Here is a 9,561-nt window from a genome sequence, read left to right as displayed (position 1 = left end):
CTTTCAATGATTGTTCCGTGGCGACCAAGACCTCTCTCTTTATGTCTGGTTAAATCTGCCTTCATGGACAGGGACTGATCGCACTGAAATCGTTGCTTTGGTGTCTTTGCGTATCGGCAATCCACTACATCACCCAGCAGTGTCTTCGGCAGTATGCTTCAGTGAGGTAGCACTATAAATCGGCAAAAGTTCACAAGGATACTTAACACGAACATACCGCAGCCTCCCAAAACACACATACGCACTCACCACAACCATGCATATCGCACGCACGGGAGGCCGTCCTTAAATGACCTTAGCAGTTAATAGGACGTTAAACAAAATAAAAACCAAACCCAAAGTACCTGCTGCACCCATTGCATGATCGTAAGAGGCGACTAAATTTGGGATCTTATCTCTTCTTTCTGAACAATTTTCTTTCTAATATCTCCCTAGACAATGCCTCACTTTTTGGCCTTTAGTTGAGCGTTCGCACTTGTGAAGAAGGCTTCGGGTTCTGTCCCCCCTGGTCGAGTCTTTACAAATGGTAGTTGCTGCTCTTGCTGCTTCATTGAGGTAGCACTATAAATCGGCAAAAGTTCCGGCCTATCACAAGGAGACTTAACACGAACATACCGCAGCCTCCCAAAACACACATACGCACTCACCACACGCATGCATGTCGCACGCACGGGAGGCCGTCCTTAAATGACCTTAGCTGTTAATAGGACGTTAAACAAAATAAAGCAAACCAAACACCCCACCCGGTCACATTATACTGACAACGGGCGAACAAGTCGTCCCACTCCCGAAATGCTGAGCGCTAAGCAGATCATTTTAAAGACCCTGGTATGTCTCGGCTAGGGGATAGAACCCAGAGCCTTCCTCACAGCGGCGAACGCTCAACTAAAGACCAAAAGTGAGGCATTGTCTGCCCTGCAGGTAGGGCGTAAGAATTGTACCTGCTGCCCCCATTGCATGATGGTAAAAGGCGACTAAATTTGGGATCAAACCAAACCAATCAAGGGCGACATTAGGCTGATAAGACTGATAATCGAAGTAAGGTTGTCTTTTCTGCATTGTAAAATCAATCCTCTTAATGTCCGGCAACACTGTGAGACCCTGTGTATATAATTTTTTTCTTGTCACTTTCAGAACCAAGGCCTTCCACACGCAATGCTGCATATTTTCTTATGAACTTGTCATGTATAACAATGTCCTTGACTTCATCGTTCTGCATTATATCCAACATTTTTGTCACAAATCGATCAGAGTCCTTCATTAGTGCACTATGCAAGAAATGGCGTCCACGACGTTCAGCATTGTTTGAGTATGGATCACTGTCACTTTCTATGTGTGTGTTCTCCTTTACTCCATCTGATTTCTCATAAAACTTTCTAACACCGCAGGTTCGATGATGCAGCCAGAGAGTACTTTTCAGGATAAATTATCTACAATATTCACATGGCAAATAATCACCTGATTGAAATTTGTACCTCACTGTCGTTTCCCTTGTCCCAATTACAAGAAATCCTTCCTTGTTTTGTAGAACCGTTATATTTTATTTGAAGTTGCCTTCGTTGGCAAGCATTGCTAACTCACTTGTACGCTCTTCTCATCTTTTCGGTAGTAGCCATATTTTGCGCACTCTTGGTTCCAGCTGACGTGGAATGCTTTTGATCATTTTACCACAGAATGTGCAACAAGATCATTTTACCACAGAATGTGCAACAATTCTGTTTATCATACATTTGCTTACATCGTTCTTTCTTTTGACTTTTTGGGTGAGAACAGTCCAAATATTAGTGTACCGCCCTTGTTAATGGTGTCCTTAGTACTCTCATTAGTATTGTTTCCTTTTGATGTACTGTCTGCGTCAATGTTGAAAAGAGGTATCCCGGAACATGCTCATTAACGATAACATCTTGTTTCAGGCCTTGGTCGAGTAGTACTTGAGTTATGGTCCGGACAAGTTATGTCATCAAAGGGTAATGAACATGTTGAACCAGCTGAAAAAAACATTCACTTTTGAGTCATGATAATTACTAGCTCCAACAGAGATCGCCGTCTCATTGTACTCCTGTTTTAATTATCTATATTCTGTTTCTAGATCATCCTCTCTGTAAACACTGACGGAAACAGAAGCCAGACTACCAGACATTTTTTCTAGCAGCATTCTTAGCTCATCTGGTAAGAACTTTATTCCTGCACAGTCTAGGTGGCCAATACCTAGAGATAAAACCGCACAAATGTGTACTGGTGTTACTTGTGTATACGAAATGGCAAGGATGAATAATTTCTTTAGATTGGTCAACACATTGAAATCATCATTTTGTAAATTGACTATAGACAACAACAATGTGTGTAGTTTCTCCAAATGTACGAGAAATCCCAGAGTTGATAGACGCACTCCATGTAAATCTAGCCACACAAGATTTTTTGCTTTGTCAAAGACCTATGGTAAGATAAAAATCCAATTCTGGTACAGAATGATTCCAGATTAAAAAAGGCATCTCTACACAGTGGAAAATATGCGCATGTTTCATTACATTTTCCAATGTTTCTGTCGTGAATGTCAGGCTTCATCATCCAAAAGTGTACCCTCTCCAGGAAAATGTCTCCAAAGTGTTGAATTCTGATCTATAGTTCTGTGAAACAAGCTGCAAACCGGCGTCACATTTCTGACAAGTTCCACCAGACCAAGGTTAAGGAATATCTTTACCAGTAATTCCATTGGGAGCTCACAGATACAGCTACAGGGGGTACATACTAACTGGTTATGTTTTCCTTTGTGGACTCTATCTTGTTTCATCAAATTTTTCCTATGTTTTGTAGAATTCGCCCCAGTTTTATGGGTTTTTTCTTATGGGGAATTTGTTTTTATTTAAATGGATAACACCATCAGTTGGGAATACTATCCAGTTTTTGTTTTAAAATCTGTCTAGATTACCTCTGTATAATATAATACAGCTTTAATACTTACATCTCTGTGATTTTCCTGGCATTTTCCATCAGGGAGATGGATTTTCTCATCGAGGTTTGGAACATTGCAGATCACATAACACATTTTCTATAAAGCAGAAAGTGTTGTTGACCTTTGGTTGATATCTGATGTTGAATATCAAGTAATAAGCTATCAACAAATAATACTGCTGATGATGTCACCTGTATACAATAGAAAATGTCCTTCTCCAGTTATGTAGCATGTCCTCATTGTATGGTATTTTGCTCCAACAACCACAACCACAAGGGGCCCAGTTTCTTTGATACTGCTGCCCTGCAGGTAGGGCGTAAGAATTGTACCTGCTGCCCCCATTGCATGATCGTAAGAGGCGACTAAATTTGGGATCTTATCTTTTCTCTTTCTTAACAACTTTCCTCGTCCTAATGTCTCCCTTGACAATGCCTCACTTTTGGTTCGTCGGTGTGAGGAAGGTTTTGGGTTCTGTCCCCTAGCCGAGACATACCAGAGTCTTTAAAAATGGTAGTTGCTGCTCCTGCTTAGCGCTCAGCATATTAGGAGTGGGACGACTGGTTCGCCCGTTGTCAGTATAATGTGACCGGGTGGGGTGTCCTGCTGGGTGTCTTCGGCAGTATGCTTTAGTGAGGTAGCACTATAAATCGGCAAAAGTTCCCGCCTATCACAAGGAGACATAACACGAACATACCGCAGCCTCCCAAAACACACATACGCACTCACCACACGCATGCATGTCGCACACACGGGAGGCCTTCGTTAAATGACCTTAGATGTTAATAGGACGTTAAACAAAATAAACCAAACCAAACCAATCTTTGATACTGTCTCTGTGGGTTGATGCCTTTACAAAAGTAGATTTCAAAATTAGAAATGGAGAATTTCAACAAAAGGTATAATTGTCTGTATTGATCAACTGGAAACATGTCATGAAACTAGTCAATTCAAATATCAAAGCTATAACTAGACCAAAAGATGTTTTGATCTCTGTGACATTGATAGAAGGTAATTAACTCATTGCATGTTCGTGCATTATGTCCATTTCCTGCACAATAGCGTCTACAGTTGAAATAGGTAAATTGTTTACTTCCTGCAGTTTCAATGTTATTAAGGCCATAGTTCTTAAAAAAAACACTAGGCCTAGAATCCTCTTTTTGATCGCCCAAAGCCCCCCAGCCCCCCTCGTTTCAGATTATAAACAGGAATATTTGTAATATAGTGTTCACATCCAATCCCGCTATTTTCGACCACATATTCATTCTTTAACTGTGATGCAGTGTGCTGTGAATGGTGTCTGTAAATACGAGATCTAAGTGATGAGTATAAATTGAACTCCTGCATGCAGTCTTTAACAAGACATACTGAAGTATTCCATCGTTGAGGTGTTCGCCTATGTGTCCTATTAACTGACTTAAAAGACGAGAAACTCGGATCGCTAGGGCACAATTGATTGAATGAACATTTCAATTAATTTGAATCGCAAACACCGACGTCGTACATGAAACTGTATTGTGTTTGCAACGATGTCGTCGGATGTACTCTATAAACATGACTTTTAAAAGCACTGAAAGATTTGAAAGTGTTGGCACATTGACCGATTCCACAATAGACAAAAAAATGGATCTGCCCTGTGATGCCGATTCACATGTGACACTGTGTGCAGAAGTGTTTTCACATCTGCAAAGTCATCTTCTATTTCACACATTGGACAATTAAACATTGTTATAACAAAAATTGAGAACACTAAATTCATATTGATCAATAAACTTACTTGACTTGTCTTGGATGTTTGCAATGTTCCCGCGAACACAGACTTCCTAATGTCTCCCTTGACAATGCCTCACTTTTGACCTTTAGTTGAGCGTTCGCCGCTGTGAGGAAGGCTTTGGGTTCTGTCCCCTAGCCGAGACATACCAGAGTCTTTAAAAATGGTAGTTGCTACTCCTGCTTAGCGCTCAGCATATTTGGAGTGGGACGACTGGTTCGCCCGTCGTCAGTATAATGTGACCGGGTGGGGTGTGCTGCTGGGTGTCTTCGGCAGAATGCTTTAGTGAGGTAGCACTATAAATCGGCAAAAGTTCCGGCCTATCACAAGGAGACTTAACACGAACATACCGCAGCCTCCCAAAACACACATACGCACTCACCACACGCATGCATATCGCACGCACGGGAGGCCGTCCTTAAATGACCTTAGCTGTTAATAGGACGTTAAACAAAATAAACCAAACCAAACCAAGCATATGTTACAATAGATGATAAAAATAACAGTATCTGGGAGATTTTTTAAGTAAATGTTTGACTAGTTTTTTTTAAATGGGTAAAACAGTTGGTTTCCTTGAATTCGCAAGGTAAAATATTCCAGTCTTTTATAGTAGATATAAAACATCAAACTTACGTTGGGCTTGGTCGGTTATGAAGGGCAGATAAGGTGGATCAGTCTTTGCAGAATGTCTGACGGCACAACCAGGGACTGGCTTCCCATCAGTTTGGAGTTTTTAGTCAAAATTATCTTACCTCCCTTAAATAGAAAGTTTCTTAGAAGAAGCGCTTTCCCTTCCTTCACTAAGGAGAACTTTGTTTTGTCGTTGAGGGAGGCCAGCACAGTCTCTGTCGCCTCTCCGACACTGAAGTTTGGGATATGGCATTCATCGCCATCAGATCCAGTGAAGGTGGCTGTATATCCGTATAATTTATTAGGTCTTTTCGAGTTTTGCTGGCCATCTGAAAGGGAGAAAGAGCAACTGTATAATGTTTCATGGATGATTTTTGTGGTAGTCCGTAAACAAATGTAAACATTTCAACATTAGCAGATGTGCTTAAGCATTCAAAGAAAGTTGAACTTATCAACATCTCTCGAGACCTGCAGTAATTCCAAAAACTACACATACACATTGGAATGAACTTATTAAGGCAATATGCATATAAGGAACTTGATATATCAATGACAATGTTTTGGCATTATAAAGGAACAAATCTCAAGATTTTGATCAAGCAAGTGAAGTCCAGAGAATAAGATAATAATATTGTAAACATGAAAACATTAAAGAAATCAATGGAGAGTTGGAAACATTCTATATTGTTGTGTTTAGAAATCAGTATATTGCACTTGCATGTCTATCAATCTAAAGCATTGTCAAATACAGTGTTATTATTTACAACCTTAATATTTACATGAAGATGTTGGCGTGAAAGTACAGTATATATACACAGGCAATATTAATTCACGTGAAAAGGGCAAAAAAGTGAAATTCACATGAAATTTTTCATGTGAATTTCACATGAAAAATTCACGTGAATTTCACGTGAACTTCACATGAATTTCACATGCTGTTCGCTGTTTACTTGAAAAAACTAATAATCATTGTATTGATAAACAACATGCTTATGTTATAATTTATAAAGAAGCCTTTTAAAAAAATAGCAAAAAAACACCAAATAGATTTATAATGTTTTATTCAATCAATATTTAACAATATAACATCTACAAACCTTACTTCGTTTCTCTCACAACACTCTTATTTACTTTTATTTCTATGTTTCCTTCTTTTTTACACTAGCATTTAACATGTATTCACCCTTCCTCTGGCATTCTGATCTTCTACCACTTCCCTTTCTTTTCCTTTTTCAACACACCATCCATAAATCCCCCTAAAAAGTCTTGAATCCTTTTGCAATTTGCAAATTTTTAAACAGTCCTCACTCATGGCATGTATCATCTAGATCTACTGTCAACTGGTAATAAAATGCTTACATAAAACAATGCCTGCGTTACAGCAAAAGGCACATCAGTTATAGATTTTGAGGAGTTGATGGTTTTCTACATAGTACACAGATTGTATGGTTCGTGTGGTTGAACTGATGTTCAGTTCCACAGACTTGAGAGATTCCAGGGCCTTATCATGAGAAGCAACACTGTAAGTCTGGGTAGAAATCCGGATCTGCCTCCTGGGAATTTGTCAAGACATGTTGGTTATTATTCATGATAATACCAGTTGATCTGATCAAGCCATTCTTACTCGACAAGCTGACCACAACTCTTTCAGTCAATGATGGTCGATGAAGTTTCTTTTTAGTTTTTTTCGTTGGGACTACAGGCCGAGGGATCAGATCTACACCTCAACACAACAAAAGTGTTAAGCCTTGTTGTTTTGCAGTCTGAAAAAGAATAGACACTTTACATTATATAATTTTGGCACAAAGTGTTAAACCAATAAATCAGTATTTATTAAGTTATGTCCTGATCTTTTCCGCGGTTTGCGGGGATCCTCATACCAAGTTATTGAAGTGAAGTCACAAAACATTTTGGTTCCAATCTAGAACTGCCATGTTTGTACGCCTCTGGTATTCCTTATTACCCAATGAAATTATCTTGTCATGGTATACTAGTGCTGCATTATTAAAGGATTCAACATAATGCGTGTCAATACAATGTATACAGTCCTCTGCATTTTTTGTAAACTTGCAAGCCATGGATTGCCTGCAAAAGGAGTTTCTCTGCAGAGGAGTCCTTGATGACAACCTTAGATGACCTATAATTTTCGTCCGTGTGGCAGCTGGAACTCGGCAAACAACCATCATGAATGTCGCTGTAATGTTGCACAACATTGTCCAGCAGCATCCGTAATTTTGCCACAGACTTTTCACAATGTCTGATCGCATAGTAACAATGAGTTTTTATGGATGCTGTTTTGTCAGATAATTCTCCATGCCATGTTTTTCCATGCATTTTCTTTGGACCTCTTGTTACACTTTTGATGATTTTTGCTACCCCCTTTGCAGCGTGCCAGGTGTCGTTGGCATTCGTTACAGATGGCTGTTCTGCATCCAAGTATTTGTTGACTGATGCGTTCCTGTCATGTCCATGAATGTTCACATTAACACCACAATCATCAAAATGCTTATATAAAGTTTTCGCTCCAATAAGTTCATGTCTTTGGCCGACAGGATCGTCATCACGTGTTACTGTGACAGCACCGACAACTTTGTGTGTCATACATCCCAGAGCAATGCTATCCGATTGTGCTGCATTTTTTCTCCATCCATGTCGCGCGTCAGTCAGAATGTCGATTCCCTCAGTCTCCATCTTCTGCTTGCAATATTGTTTGCGCAACTTCATCATTTATAGCATCTTTGATACACTCTTTTGTAACCTCAGATGTAACGTCACAGTATATCTCGTAAATGCCTTCAAAGTAGGACTCTGGGCAGACACCGAAATTAGCAGCATTTCCGATTCGTTCATATTGAGTGTAACGTAGTCCACTTCCTAGTAGGGAATGAAGCATCCTCAAATTGACTAGATACTTCCCTCTTTCGATATGACGAGATGTGTCACACTTTAAGGTATGCTTATCTTCACACATAAAAGTCAGTTTAGCAGCATGTCCACTACGTTGCACGTCTTTAACATCAACAAGTTTTCCACATTCCTTTCCATGTAATTGGATTCCAGCACAAATGTTTCTGATGGCTGATTCCGTAACAAAGTAAATTGCTTCCTGTGTGGAATCTTTCTCGCAATGTAGATACTGTCTGAATTGAATACTTTCAATGTTATCTTCTGGTACTGTATCTTCATAAGTTCTCAGAAATAAATCCAAAACATGACTCAAAAGTTCTGTGTTTGTGACAGTTGATATCTTGCTATTCAGTAGTAGTTTTGCTTTGTCAATTTTGTTGAACACTTCGGTTTTCTTCTCATCTGACTGTACATATAATCTAACATTGCCAAGGACAGGCTTGTTGTCTTTCTCTTATCATTTCTCCTGAGTCTGATACGCGTTTTTCTCTTGGATTCTCGTTTCTATTCTCTTCTCGTATTCTCTTTGGTGGTTGTGGATTTTGGTCAGTCATGTTTGAAAGCAATTTAGAAATTTATTGTTCCTTCATATGAATTTTACAATATATCTATATGGACCAACCCATTATGACGTGGGGTGTCGGTATACTCAACCATTATGTCATGCAATTTTATCTGCATGTATGTTATTTTTTTCAGTCACCCTCATCTAGAAAAATAGAACAGTCTGGTCAATTCTATCTATAAAACTTAGAGATGGGGACCGCATTTTCATTGTTATGTCCAATTATATATAAAAGATGATAATTGTATTTAAATGATGTTAATACTTAACCAAAATTGATTTCATTATAAATATATCAATAATAATATGACCAGATCACGCTTTTTCTGTGTGATTTGGTTTACATATTATGCAACACCTGCCTGATACAACCCTCACAGAATAGATTGACCCAGTGTCCAGTCTCTGCCTCCAATTTTATTGTGCCCTTTTTGCTCTTTGTGGTGTCCAGTATCAGGATATAGCATCTACATAGTGTACACTCCTTCATAAATTGTTATCAAAGAGAATGGAGGATGAAAGGAGAAATGTACAGCTTCTACTCACAAGTGAAAAGTTAGATGTTATTGCGGCACTATTTGGACATCATAGCTGGAACTTTGAAGATGCCATTGTAAATAATTATTGGGCAACATCTGAAGATTCATCGGAAGTGCTGACTGACCACATTATAAACAACACAAATCTTGAAACTACTTCTATCAGGAATATAACCTCTTCCTCAGCAGGTGGTAATTC

This window comes from Pecten maximus, chromosome 17, assembly GCF_902652985.1.
Source record: "Pecten maximus chromosome 17, xPecMax1.1, whole genome shotgun sequence".
NCBI classification, from domain to species: Eukaryota; Metazoa; Mollusca; class Bivalvia; order Pectinida; family Pectinidae; genus Pecten; species Pecten maximus.
This window is presented reverse-complemented; position numbering follows the sequence as displayed.